The sequence below is a fragment of the Alosa pseudoharengus genome, unplaced genomic scaffold (assembly GCF_046254945.1).
Source record: "Alosa pseudoharengus isolate Yale_2024_CS ecotype anadromous, Long Island Sound unplaced genomic scaffold, YU_APseudo_1.1 YU_APseudo_1.1_scf_2, whole genome shotgun sequence".
Classification (NCBI taxonomy): domain Eukaryota; kingdom Metazoa; phylum Chordata; class Actinopteri; order Clupeiformes; family Clupeidae; genus Alosa; species Alosa pseudoharengus.
This window is the reverse complement of record NW_027468663.1, coordinates 53,719,087-53,731,900: the sequence shown is the minus strand read 5'-3', so window position 1 is coordinate 53,731,900 and position 12,814 is coordinate 53,719,087.

The window sequence follows — 12,814 nt, the reverse complement described above, 5'->3', positions numbered from 1 at the left end:
ATCCCCGACCAGTAGAAAAAATGTGGGCGGGGGAAGTGGTTGAGCACTGCTCTCCCATGCCCACATCCACGGCTGAAGTGCCCTTGAGTAAGGCACCTAACCCCTCATTGATCCCCGAGTGCCGTTGTAGCAGACAGCTCACTGCTCCGGGTTGGTGTGTGCTTCACCTCACTGTGTGCTCATTGTGTGCTTCACCTCACTGTGTGTTCACTGTGCTTCACTAATTCGCGGATTGAGAAACCAAATTTCCCTCACGGGATCAAAACTAACTTATTTACTATTGGGGCAGGTCTCTTGGCACACTGCCTGATCTTTTCCTCCTAATCTTAATGTAGCCTCTTGTTTTAGTGTTACCGTTTACTTTGAGAAAGTCACCAGGTCCCCCTGGTTGAAAAACATCCCAAAGGAATCATTTTCTCACCCCCACAATTTAAATGGACATTCAATCTCAGGCCATGTCCCTGGGTCAAAAAAATCCAGCAAAAGCTAAATTCATTGTCCAGGTGTGCCCCTATAAAGGTTAAGCTGAGTTGTGCATGTTTGGAGAATAGTGATCCATGATCACATCCATGATGACTATGGGCCCTATCATGACATTCTAAAGTGCATCGTCACTCGTCAAAAGTCTATTCAAATTTAGTAGGATGTCCAGTTCACATTGGGAGGGGTTTCGTTCTCAAAAGTGGAGCGCATGGCGTAACAAGGTGTTCCTAGGTCTTTTAATCAGTCATATGGGTGTGTTTGGGGCGTAACATCATTTTAAACCAATGAGAATGACATCTGTCATTCCCTTTAACGGCGCAACGCGCGATATGTCAAATAAATGCATCGGTATTTTGGCATTCAACGGCGCATTTGAAGGAGGCTGCTTGCAAGACCGTATGGAATAGTCATTCTTAAACCATGCTTTACTAAAACCTAGCATAGCCTTCACGCATTTGCACTCGTCTATTATTTGAACTCATTGGCAAAGTGAAACTAACTTCACCAAGGAGTCAGTCAACGACAAGACAGTTATATGCAGTTACTTTCACTATTGACTGACAATGGGTTACCATAGAAAACATAGGCTGGAAAAAGCAACACTTACCCTAATGTTGCTCAAATGACTAAATAAAACAACATTTATCCTGCAGAGGAGTTGCTTATATCTCGTGACAGTGCGTCTTCAGCTGTGCTCCATACTTGTCTCTCGCCTCTCCCCTAATCACTTTTAACCGTCATTACCAATTTGCAAATGATGGTGAATAACTACTCATCATGAGATGTACAGTATTTCGTAATATCTTTATTCTAATTATTTTTACCATTGTAATCGTGCAATTTGTAATGCTTTGCATGGACGTGCGCTGGTGTGCGTTCATGAATGATAGAAGGATGGTGCGTGCACCTGCCAATATGACTGTTGACATGCGCTCTTAAAATAGCATATGAACAACTCGCCATTGACTTCTGACCAGGTTTAGGTGGTGTATGATAGCGATTTTTAGACAATGCGCCAGGTCCCTCCCTAGGTTGTTAATTGCCACACCCCTGGGCGCAATGCTTAAAAAATAAAGGTGCAAAATAACGAATTCAACTTCGCGCCGGTGAATAACGAACTTTACGCCATGCGCTGGTGACCGAAAATACAGCCCTAAGTGATCAATTTTGGGATGGGGAAAATTTCAACCACCAAAATACCACCCCCAAAGTGGAGAATAGCTATAGAAATGTATTAGTTTTCAGACAATGGGACCTGGTGACCTCAAAGTAAATGGTAACACTAAAACAAGGGGCTACATTAAGATTTTTGGAAGAAAAGATCAGTTAATTCACACAGGAATGCTTTACTCAGAGCAAAGAGATTTCTTAGATGTAATGAAATAATAAACAGAAAAATAGAATGAGAATTCTTTCATCAATTCAGTGGTGGTGTCTTTTACTTAGGGGACATATTTATTGAAGTAATCTAAAAGTAATCCTAAAGTAATCAGATTACGTTACATGTTTTTGGTAATCCTGATTACGTTACTGATTACAAAAATTGCCATGTAATTTGTAGTCAGTAATGGATTACATTTCAAAGTAATCTGACCCAACCCTGCCAACGACGTTGTTGATGATGCAGCGATAGATATCATTGGTGAAAACAGTGGCAACGTGTAATACCCCACCCCCTATGTTGACATTTTTCTCATTTAAACTGAGTGATTAATGCTGGCATTGTCATTATCATCTGCAAAAATCTAAACCTATTAATTGCAAGTATATAAAACGTTTTACTGAAGCCGACCAATATGTGCCATTATTTGTGTTAAATATCTATGTTGGAAAAAATATATAGTCTGGACGAATGTCTGGGTATCACAAAAGTTATCAATTGTCTCGTGGCTTAACGGCAACGCATCAGTGCACTACGCGATTTAATCTACGTGTCACACTAGTTCACCTGCAGGTAGCGAGAAGCAAGAGGACAATCTCACATCATAAGAAAATCAAACCTACAACGTTGGGATAATAAGTCATCTGCTTTAGCCACTACACCATTTATCACTACTGTTATAAGGGTCTGGGAAGATTATAATACTAAAAGCAAGGCAATACTTGAATTAACATAAATAGCAAGAATGAGCCAAGTAGGGGAGTCAGTGTCTTAATCAAAATTAAGCTACAGGATAGATCAATCATTGAGTCACGAGATAAACATCCACTTCGCAATTTTTGGTTAGGCGGTTGTGATTTTTGGTTAGGCGCTCCGGACACCAACATGAACTACCAAGGAACGACACAAGTGCGACTGCCTAGGGGCAGTAGTTCAAACGACCAAACTTTGCGTCCTTGTTTGCAAATGAGAGTTCGAACTACCCTTTCTAGAAACACCAAATCCAAGAACGATGGAGCGAACTACCAAGGTTGCGACGCAAGTTAGCAAACGATGCTTTCTAGAAACGACCCCCAGGCTGGTATAAGAAAGCTGACATTGTTGGCATTGAGCTGAAGTCACTCACAACAACTGCAGAGAAACGGACCATGAGCACGATGCTGGTGATCATGGTCAATGACCTCCACCCACTACACAGCACGCTCAATAAACAGAGGAGCATGTTCAGTGGCAGACTTCTGTCACTGTCATGCTCAACAGACATGTTGAGGAGGTCCTTTGTCCCCAGGGCCATCCAACTTTGCACAAAAGGGGAGGGGAGAAATGGACTTTTCAGCATGAGCCTGTCTCTCTCAGCCCCTACCACCATATCACCATTATGTCACTTTGCCTGCTGTCCACCTGACTGTTTTACAGGCTACATTAGCCCTCCTACACAATCTGGACTATGGTCATAACATATTATATTTACATTCTATTATATTTACATTCTTGTCTTTTCATAGTCATAGTTAATATTTAATATTAAGCTATTGCGCTTCCTGCACCGTTTCGCACTACCATCACTGTACACACTCAACCATAGCACGTATCATGGTCAAGGCATCACATGGTCAGTCCATACCACACCTTTGTAATCACTTTACATGCTCTTTACATTTTTACATTTCTGTGAGTGATTTTTATGTATGTGATATCTACAGTATATGTCTATCTATCTATCTATCTATCTATCTGTTTACTTGACTGTTTACTTTTCCACCTCAGTATCACTCATTTTAGGCAGGTAATCTCAACAAAAGACAGAAACTGAATTCTACTTACGAAAATTGTTAAGGAAAGCTATTATGTTTACAGTATATGTGCTTTCTAGCACACCAGTGTTGGGAGTAATGCGTAAAATTGGGTAATATTTTACTCGGTACAAACTTCAGTAACGCGCGTTACAATGCATTTTAACCAAAAATTAAGCAGTGTTTTGTTTTGATACATATTCGCAAACACCACCGCAAGAACAACAGAGGAGAAAAAATCCGCGCAAAATAGTAGAACGTTATCTCCTGATACTGGTTGAAGATGACTGTGGCTGCAGTGGACTCTATTTGCGGGATGGACATAAGCCTATGCTCAGAGACAAGGATATGAAGAACATAATAGTTAGTGCACATTGTGCGAAACCGAAAGATCTCACTATGCCTCGCGAGTCATTTAATGAAACATCTAAAGTGGTGCCATGCTAATCTTTTTGATTCTTGATTAAACACAAACTTCTAGTGCATGTCAGCTTTGAGCTGTGAACTTGAATTCACAATTGAACTTAAAGAGAATAAAGGGATAGAAATGCAGAAAAAGATTGTGTAGCCTGGCAGTGCCACCGCTCCCACCACGCGCATCACGCACTTTGCGTAGGGCACCAAAGGACAGAGGGGGCACCCACATGTAACCAATGAATAGTAGCTTTACTGCAAACTGCATTTCACTCTTCATCAATAGCGTTTACAATGTCACAATGCACTAACACCATGGTACATGCAAGTTTGATACTTTTTGGGTTCTCTCAATCTCCACCACGTAGTGCTAGAATGGAATTGGTGGGTCTTCAATAATTCGTTTTCCAAGCATTTACATGAAGCACATGATATGCCGAGTTGACAAAAAAATAATCCATTCAGATAGCTAGGTGGATACCAGGCTCATAATTCACTTTTATTTGCAAAACAAAATGTGAAGCAACATGTTATTGCATACTTTCCAAAGCAATGAAGGCTGCTTAAAACAACTTAACATTGTGCATATTATTGTTAATATTGTGCTATCAATGTAACTCAACAAACAAGGCTTGTAAACAAGAGCTGGCAAAAAGGCATTATGAGAACGTAAAGATCAATGCTCTTAAAGTGACAGTGCACCATTTATAAGAAAACAGCATGAATGTTTAAAAACACACAGTAATGGTCTGTAAATAATAGGCATTTTATTTTACTTTAGGTTTTTGAGTTATCATTTAAATGTCACTCACTCAAAACCACTCACTTAGGGCACCAAAATGGTCAGTAGGCAACCATCTTGACATGTCTTTTTAAAGGAACCGTATGTAAGAAATGTATTTCAATTAATCATAAATGGCCCTGATATGTCACTAGACATTAAGAAATCATGTTATTTCAAATACTTATATCACTGACAACAGTAGTCTGGCCAAGATATTGTCATTTAAAAAGTGGAGTTGCAGCCCTCAACTGATATTGATGTTGTCATGTTGTGTTTTGGCCTGATGCGCCACCCTCCACCTATCTACTAATCACAAAGTCAGTAGTGTTTCGGCATCCGTGTTGCCAGCTCTGCCAGTCAGAGGGGAGGGGAGGGGAAGGGGATACATCGCTCTACAGTAGTTTGAAAGTGATTGCAGTACCAGTTTTGGCCACAATCTTACATACATTTCTTTATGCTTTGATTTACAATATAGTAGGCTCTTTATTGATTTTAATGAGCAGACCTAGGCCTTAGAGTTACAGTATTTATATCACAATTTACCAGACTTTGACCTTTTATCGGTTTTTAACAAAATTCTGACTATGATTGAGCGTAATAAACTGCATTTCGAATGGCAAATCCATATTTCCAGATATTTTGGTGAAAGTAACTTAAAAGTAATGCAATAGTAGTGTAATGCCTTACAATTCAGAGACAGTAATATTATAATGTAACAAATTACTTTGAAATGATAGTAATAAGTAATGCATAATACATTTCGATTTTGAAGTAACTTGCCCAACACTGTAGCACACAAATACAAACAAATTCCCCCTGCTTAAGCGAGATCAACAGCTTTACCTGAAAATGGCTTCATAAATAACTACAAGCTCTGATCCGTGTTTAGTTTGGGAGGGGCAGTAATTAAAGCTCAGCGTTAATCCTGTTTCCTGTGTCCACTACAGCAGGCATAATAAACACAGTCTAACCTTCCCTCCATCGATTTGCATTGCGAGTGCAGATAAACCGCGGCCTTAATTAAGAGCCCAAAATGAGGCCTGGGGAACATCTAGGTCAGTGTGTGTGTGTGTGTGTGTGTGTGTGTTTTCATTGGGAGGGGTATTGTAATATGGAGTGAAGGTCTATGCAAATGCAGTTATAAGATATGATCTATGATTACCTCTCCCACTCTGAAACAGATACCCTTCACTGTCCCAAACACACACACACACACACACGACCTTGAATCTGTACACAAGTTATCTCCCCTGAATGACGGCACAGTGTTGGCTAATTTAATCATTCTCTTCACTCCTCTTCACACTGTTCAATATTTCATCAAAGCTTTTATCTCAGCCCCCACCTCTCTCTCTCTTTCTCTCTCTCTCTTTCAATCTCCCTCTTTCTCTCTCTCTCTCTCTCTCTCTCTCTCTCTCTCTCTCTCTCTCTCTCTCCATGTGTTTTTCTCTTATTGTGGCTCTTGCGGTGCCACCACTCTTTATCACTGTGCCCTGCCAGTCTTGCCAATGCCACGTTGGACGACTCTGTTCTCCTGCTGGGCTGATGGGGCTCTTTTATTGGCCCCCTCCTACTCCTTAATGATAGATGGACCTCCTGTGGGTGTGTGTGTGAGTGTCTGTGTGTGTGTGTGTTCACTCTGCACTGCCACACAAATGCCATCTGCTCTCCTGAATGCCAAATGAATGGTGCCACCTCTCAGCAGCCAAGGAGACCTGAGCTGTGGAGCACCAGGGGGCAAGATCACACACACACACACACACACGGCAAGATCATAGGGGGAACTGAGTACTCATATAGGATTAGAACACATACACACACAATCACACACACACACACAGGTATAGTCCACATTGTGGTTGAATGCATAAATAGGAGAGATTTTCAGAAATGGAATTAATATAGCCTGACGTAACCATACTAAATTCTATTCAGCATGTGAGTCTGATACTGCTTGCATTGGGACGCGATTATGTGGCGTTTCAATCGATAACGTGAATCCTGCAGGGAGAACAGCCAAAACATCCTCCTTCTCCAATAAATGCCCTGATCGCTGTTTTCTGTTTGTTTTTTAAGGGTAATGTGTTGTCAATATGTTGTATAGCAGGCAGGATAGCGACATCTAAACATATCTATGGTATATACAGTACATATCTATGGTATATACTATGGTATATACAGTACATATCTATGGTTGCTCATCTATCCATCATATAAAGCCCGCCCTGATGATTTGATTGGTCCACACAGTTCTCAAGTTCATAGAAGCTTTTCAATAGAAGTCCAGATCAAATTTCCCGACCTCAAATTTTGTGGGTAGGGTTCAATTGCATGCTGGTTTCCAGGCTAGATTTAATTTGTCAAAAGCAACAATTTTTTTTTGTTTGCCACATCATCTGCTTCCTTTTGTACGTAGGTGTAAACGTCTACGTTTGTTTATAGCTGTGCAAATGGCTTGAGTATTTGTGTAGGGAAGCAGACCGCCCCCTGCATTATCTCTGTGTTTGATGGCTGTGATCTTGTTAGCACGTACTGTATTATTGCCTGATGGCTCAACTTTTGATTGCCTGTAATGCCGACACCATTTGATCCCATTCTACTGGGCCTATTATAGCGCGCACATCATTACTATAAGGGGCATAGCGTCATCATTACTATAAGAGGCATAGCGTCATCATTACTATAAGGGGCATAGCGTGCACATCATTACTATAAGGGGCATAGCATCATCATTACTATAAGGGGCATAGCGTGCACATCATTACTATAAGGGGCATAGCGTCATCATTACTATAAGGGGCATAGTGTGCACATCATTACTATAAGGGGCATAGCGTCATCATTACTATAAGGGGCATAGCGTCATCATTACTATAAAGGGGCATAGCGTCATCATTACTATAAGGGGCATAGCGCCATCATTACTATAAGGGGCATAGCGTCATCATTACTATAAGGGGCATAGCGTCATCATTACTATAAGGGGCATAGCGTGCACATCATTACTATAAGGGGCATAGCGTCATCATTACTATAAGGGGCATAGCGTCATCATTACTATAAGGGGCATAGCCTCCTCTCTCACTCCCTCCTTTCTCTCACTCCCTTATTTTCTTTCTCTCCCTCTCCATCACCCCCTCTCTCACTCCCTCCTCTCTTTCCCTCCCTCTCCATCACTCTACTCTCTCACTCCCTCTCTTTCCCTCCCTCTCCATCACTCTACTCTCTCACTCCCTCTCTTTCCCTCCCTCTCCATCACTCTACTCTCTCACTCCCTCTCTTTCCCTCCCTCTCCATCACTGTACTCTCTCACTCCCTCTCTTTCCCTCCCTCTCCATCACTCTACTCTCTCACTCCCTTCTTTCTCTTTTTCTTCATTGACTCCTTTCCTCTCTCTACTCTGCTCTACTGCTTTTTCCATTTCTCAACAAAATGTAACACGGCCAATTTCAGCTGTCTGCCCGCAAAAAGCCCATATATGTTAACTACAAACCATAAACTTACCATACTGTGACAGTGCACTAGGGTGTGTTAGTGTGTGTGTATGTGTGTGTGTGTGTGTGTGCGTGTGTGTGTGTGTGTGTGTGTGTGTTTTATAGGGCTCCTGGAAGGCTGAAATATATACTGCTTCAGCTGCTGGTCTGATAGTTGCTGAAGAACAGGGTCAGGGAGAGTTTGATGGGACTTTTTATGTAGCAACAGACAGTATTATGACACCAATGGCCCTGTAAGCGTGTGTGTGTGTGTTTGTGTGTCTATGTGTGTGTGTGTGTGTGTGTCTATGTGTGTGTGTGTGTTTGTGTGTGTCTATGTGTGTGTGTGTGTGTGTCGCTCTAATTACGATGGACTGCATGTGTGATGAAGCCTACAAAAGGCTGAAATGATGTTGGCATCCTCTGTAGTGCCTAATTTACAGGAAATCAGAAGGGGGGGTTGTGAGCCCTGAGACACTGTCAGACACCAACACCACCACAATTACTCTCTGTTTTTGAGAGAGAGAGGGGGAGGGAGCTCTATACACATGGCAGTTTTGAACTGGCTAATGATTCTGTGGTTAATTAGTGGCATCACTGAGTTGATGGAGTCAGAAGACTGTTTGAGATGAACAGGAACAGGGTGTCTCTTTGGTCACGTGGGAAACTGAGATGCCAGTCAAACCATTTCCACAGGCCTTTATACCCAACAGGAAAAAATGGATGCAGAAATTGGGGCATAGACTTTTGGGGCAGCCGTGGCACGGCTGAAGTGCCCTTGAGCAAGGCACCTAACCCCTCACTGCTCCCCGAGCGCCACCGTTGTAGCAGGCAGCTCACTGCCCCGGGATTAGTGTGTGCTTCACCTCACTGTGTGTTCACTGTGTGCTGAGTGTGTTTCACTAATTCACAGATTGGGATAAATGCAGAGACCAAATTTCCATCACGGGATCAAAAGAGTATATATACTTATACTATATATATATAATTGCTAAATACATTAAGCCAAGGCAAGCTGATACTGTGCACTTGAGGTCGGATTTTAGCCCAAATTCAGGCGGACCTCAGTAAGTCGAATTCCCATTGAATGTGTTGCCCAGTTAGAGCAGGCTCACAACGCCAGAGTAGAACATGGAAACATCAATGTCAATCAACGTCAATAATAATAATAATAATAATAATAATAATAAAAATAATAATAATAATGCTTTTACCCACTATACAGTGTATTTCAGCCTCTCCCATCAGGCCGCAGGTACAAAATGCCTGTTTGTAAAACTAAAAGATACAGAGGCAGTTTTGTTCCCTCAGCTATTAGAATTAGAATTAGCACTTAGCTACTGTTAGATTAGGCTACACACTAACTTATTGACTGCACAGCCCTCTTAATCTTAATGTATTTATTTATTTAATCTAGTTTAGCTCTTGTATCTGCTATGATTACTTTTATTTAGCATTTTTATCTACTGAATTTTGATACTAATAATATTCATGTAGTATGAATATTATTATTCATGTGAATGTCAATAATAATAATAATGTTATTATTATTATCATTATTATTCTGTGTTATTACCATGTGTAGAAATACTTTCACAAACCACTATTTGTGTAGGCTGTGCTTTCTTTTGGCCCAATATGAAATGAGGCAATCTCCCCAGCAAACACAAACACAAAATCACAGATTATGCAGTAAAGTGGAAATTTTGATAAGGGTTGGGATCAAAACAATGTTTTCCCCAAATAAATTCCAATTATAGGCAATCACCATGTTCAGAATGCTTAGAGCGATCAATTAAAAGTTTGTCGAGGTGAACTGACAACAGTAATTTCTGTAGTTTACAGATGGCCATATTAGACAGAGAGAGAGAGAGAGAGGAAGACAGGGTGGAGAAATTCAACAGAATAAACCCCATAATTACAAAATAATTCCCAAGTACCAGGTGGTTTCACTTAGACAATCATTTAGGCTACCATGCAATTAAAAACACCTATAATTAGCATATCTGTGCTAATTAGGTGTAATGCTGAGTACTGGTCTCCATTTCCATCGCCATGACTTTGAATAATAATAATTAAAAAAAAAAAAATCAGAAAATCATTTTCATCCTTAGGGAGACAGGAAATCATTTTCATCATTAGGGAGATAGGATCTGTTTGAAAGTGGTTCCACAGGGAGATGCAGATGACAGAAGTCGTGGAAACTTCCAGAACCCTCCAGAGAGTTCCGTGTGCTTCTCATTTCAGCTCCTAATGAAGACTTGTGTGCTTCTCATTTCAGCTCCTAATGAAGACTTGTGTGAGGAGAGGAGACACTGGAAACTCCATGACTGTTTTAAGGTGGGGGGGGGGGGGGGGGGCAGCGTAAAGGCCTGCTTGAGAGCTCCTATCAGAAATGCCAAGAGAGCCCCATCCCACATCACGAGATCCCCCATCTGGAAACGTGCAATCAGCCGTCTTCTGCCATCTGCTCTCAGTGGAGAACATCTCAGCTGTTCTTTTCCTTGAGTGGCCTTCACAGCCTTCAGAGCGGCCACCATGGGTCCATCTCAGGCCAGCTCCACGCTGCTAACAGAACTCTGCCCACATGGTACATACGGCCCTCGGCCCGTAGAGGAAGCGCCAGTGGGCAGTGCCGTGGCCTCAGGCCTCCGCGGAGCTTTTGTGTGGGCAGAACAATAGATGTGGGGGAAAGGCTGGAAGGCCTCTTTAGCTGCTATGTGGGGTCTGCTGAGAGCTGTGCTTCCTGCTGAATGTGCTGGGTTAAAATGTGCTGGGTTAAAATGTGGGGGGAAGAAGCATTGCAATCAACCTACCACCATGCTGCTCTGCTGAATGCGCTGGGTGGGGGAAAGAAGCATTGCAATCAACCTACCACCATGCTGCTGGGCTGTTGCCTAGAAACCGTGTTCTTTTGCCCGCCCCCCCTTTTTCTAATGCCCCTCATCAGAGAGCAGGTGATGGGTGCAGGAGCAGATTTGACTTGGTGCCCCTGAGGCAGTTAAGGGTGAAAATGTGAACTCTAAAGAGGTGTAAGAACAGTGTAAAATGGATCTGCTGTTAATTAGGAGGAAATGAAAAGATCTCCAGGAGAGGTTCATGCTAATGAAGGAATCTGTTCTCTCACTAATGGCACACACTGTCCAGAGACTGTAGAATTAAAGGGGTCTGCAAGGTGGTGGTGGAACCTGGAAGACAACTGGTAAATTCAATGTATTCCCAGGCATTTTGCCCAGGGTTTGGGTTCTACAAACACCCCTTCCGTTGCATAACCACCACCTTGAGGATGTGCATCGATCAAGATCAAGTTATGAACAATGCTTGGGCATCTATACATAACAGATCGAAATGCATACACAATGAAATGTATTTATAGTCAACTCTGTCCACCGGTCACACAGTGATGACACAGCAAAAAGCTATATCATATCTGTGCCATTACTGCATTGATATTTACAACAAACAACAAACAAACTTGGAATATTCAGAACTAAAATGAAACATGAATGAATCAACATATGACTTTAACACAACATAAACACACACACACAACAGACACACACACACACACACAGACACTTTGAATTACAACCCAGATAACGAGCCCTCTGATCCGGCCTCTCAGCGCCACTCCACCTCCGTGTGTGAGGTCAAGGCCTCTCTCAGTGCCAATTAGGCGGGTACCAGCTCACCCACAGCACGCCATGGCCCCTAATAAGCAGGCGCGTGTGAAGGCACCCGGTCCTGCCACCTCCCCAGTACGTCCTGCCACCTCCCCAGTACCTCACGTCCAGCTGAGGTGAAAATAGGCAGCAGTCACCGAGAAGAGACAAAAATAACACCAGCCAACATGGAGATGGAGATGGAGATGGTGATGACTTGAACTACTGTCAAAAGATGCAAGCCCTTCAGTTTTCATTTCCTCTCATGATTGCATGTTTGGCATGTTCGGCCTGTTCGGCCTCAGAAGCAGAAAATGTAGGTTTGGTCTCAGCTTTGGTGGGGACACATCCCCAACTCCTGCTGTCACGATACCAAGATTATTGTTTCAATATTGATACCAAGTGAAGAATCTCGATGTTGATACTTTTGCGATTGATCATTCACATCAGTGGCGATCCCAGACTTTGATTGATATATATATATTCATATATATATGTATATATATATATACACATTCATACATACATTCAGGCATTTATACATACATATATATTATATAAACTTTATATATTTTGTTAATAATTTATATTATTTCATGATCTGCATAATTACTAATAGCTAAACATATTTAGTACTTTGAATACATAATATTGTGTGTGAGCACTTTGGGTTGCATTCTGTGCATATAAAAGCTCTATATAAATAAAAGTGACTTGAGTTGACTTGGTTCATATGTTCTGAATGATGACTGAATTTCCTCAAATCATCTCTCCTACCTCGAGAGAAGAGGTCACCTGCTTCAATGTGTTTTGTTTTGCTTTAG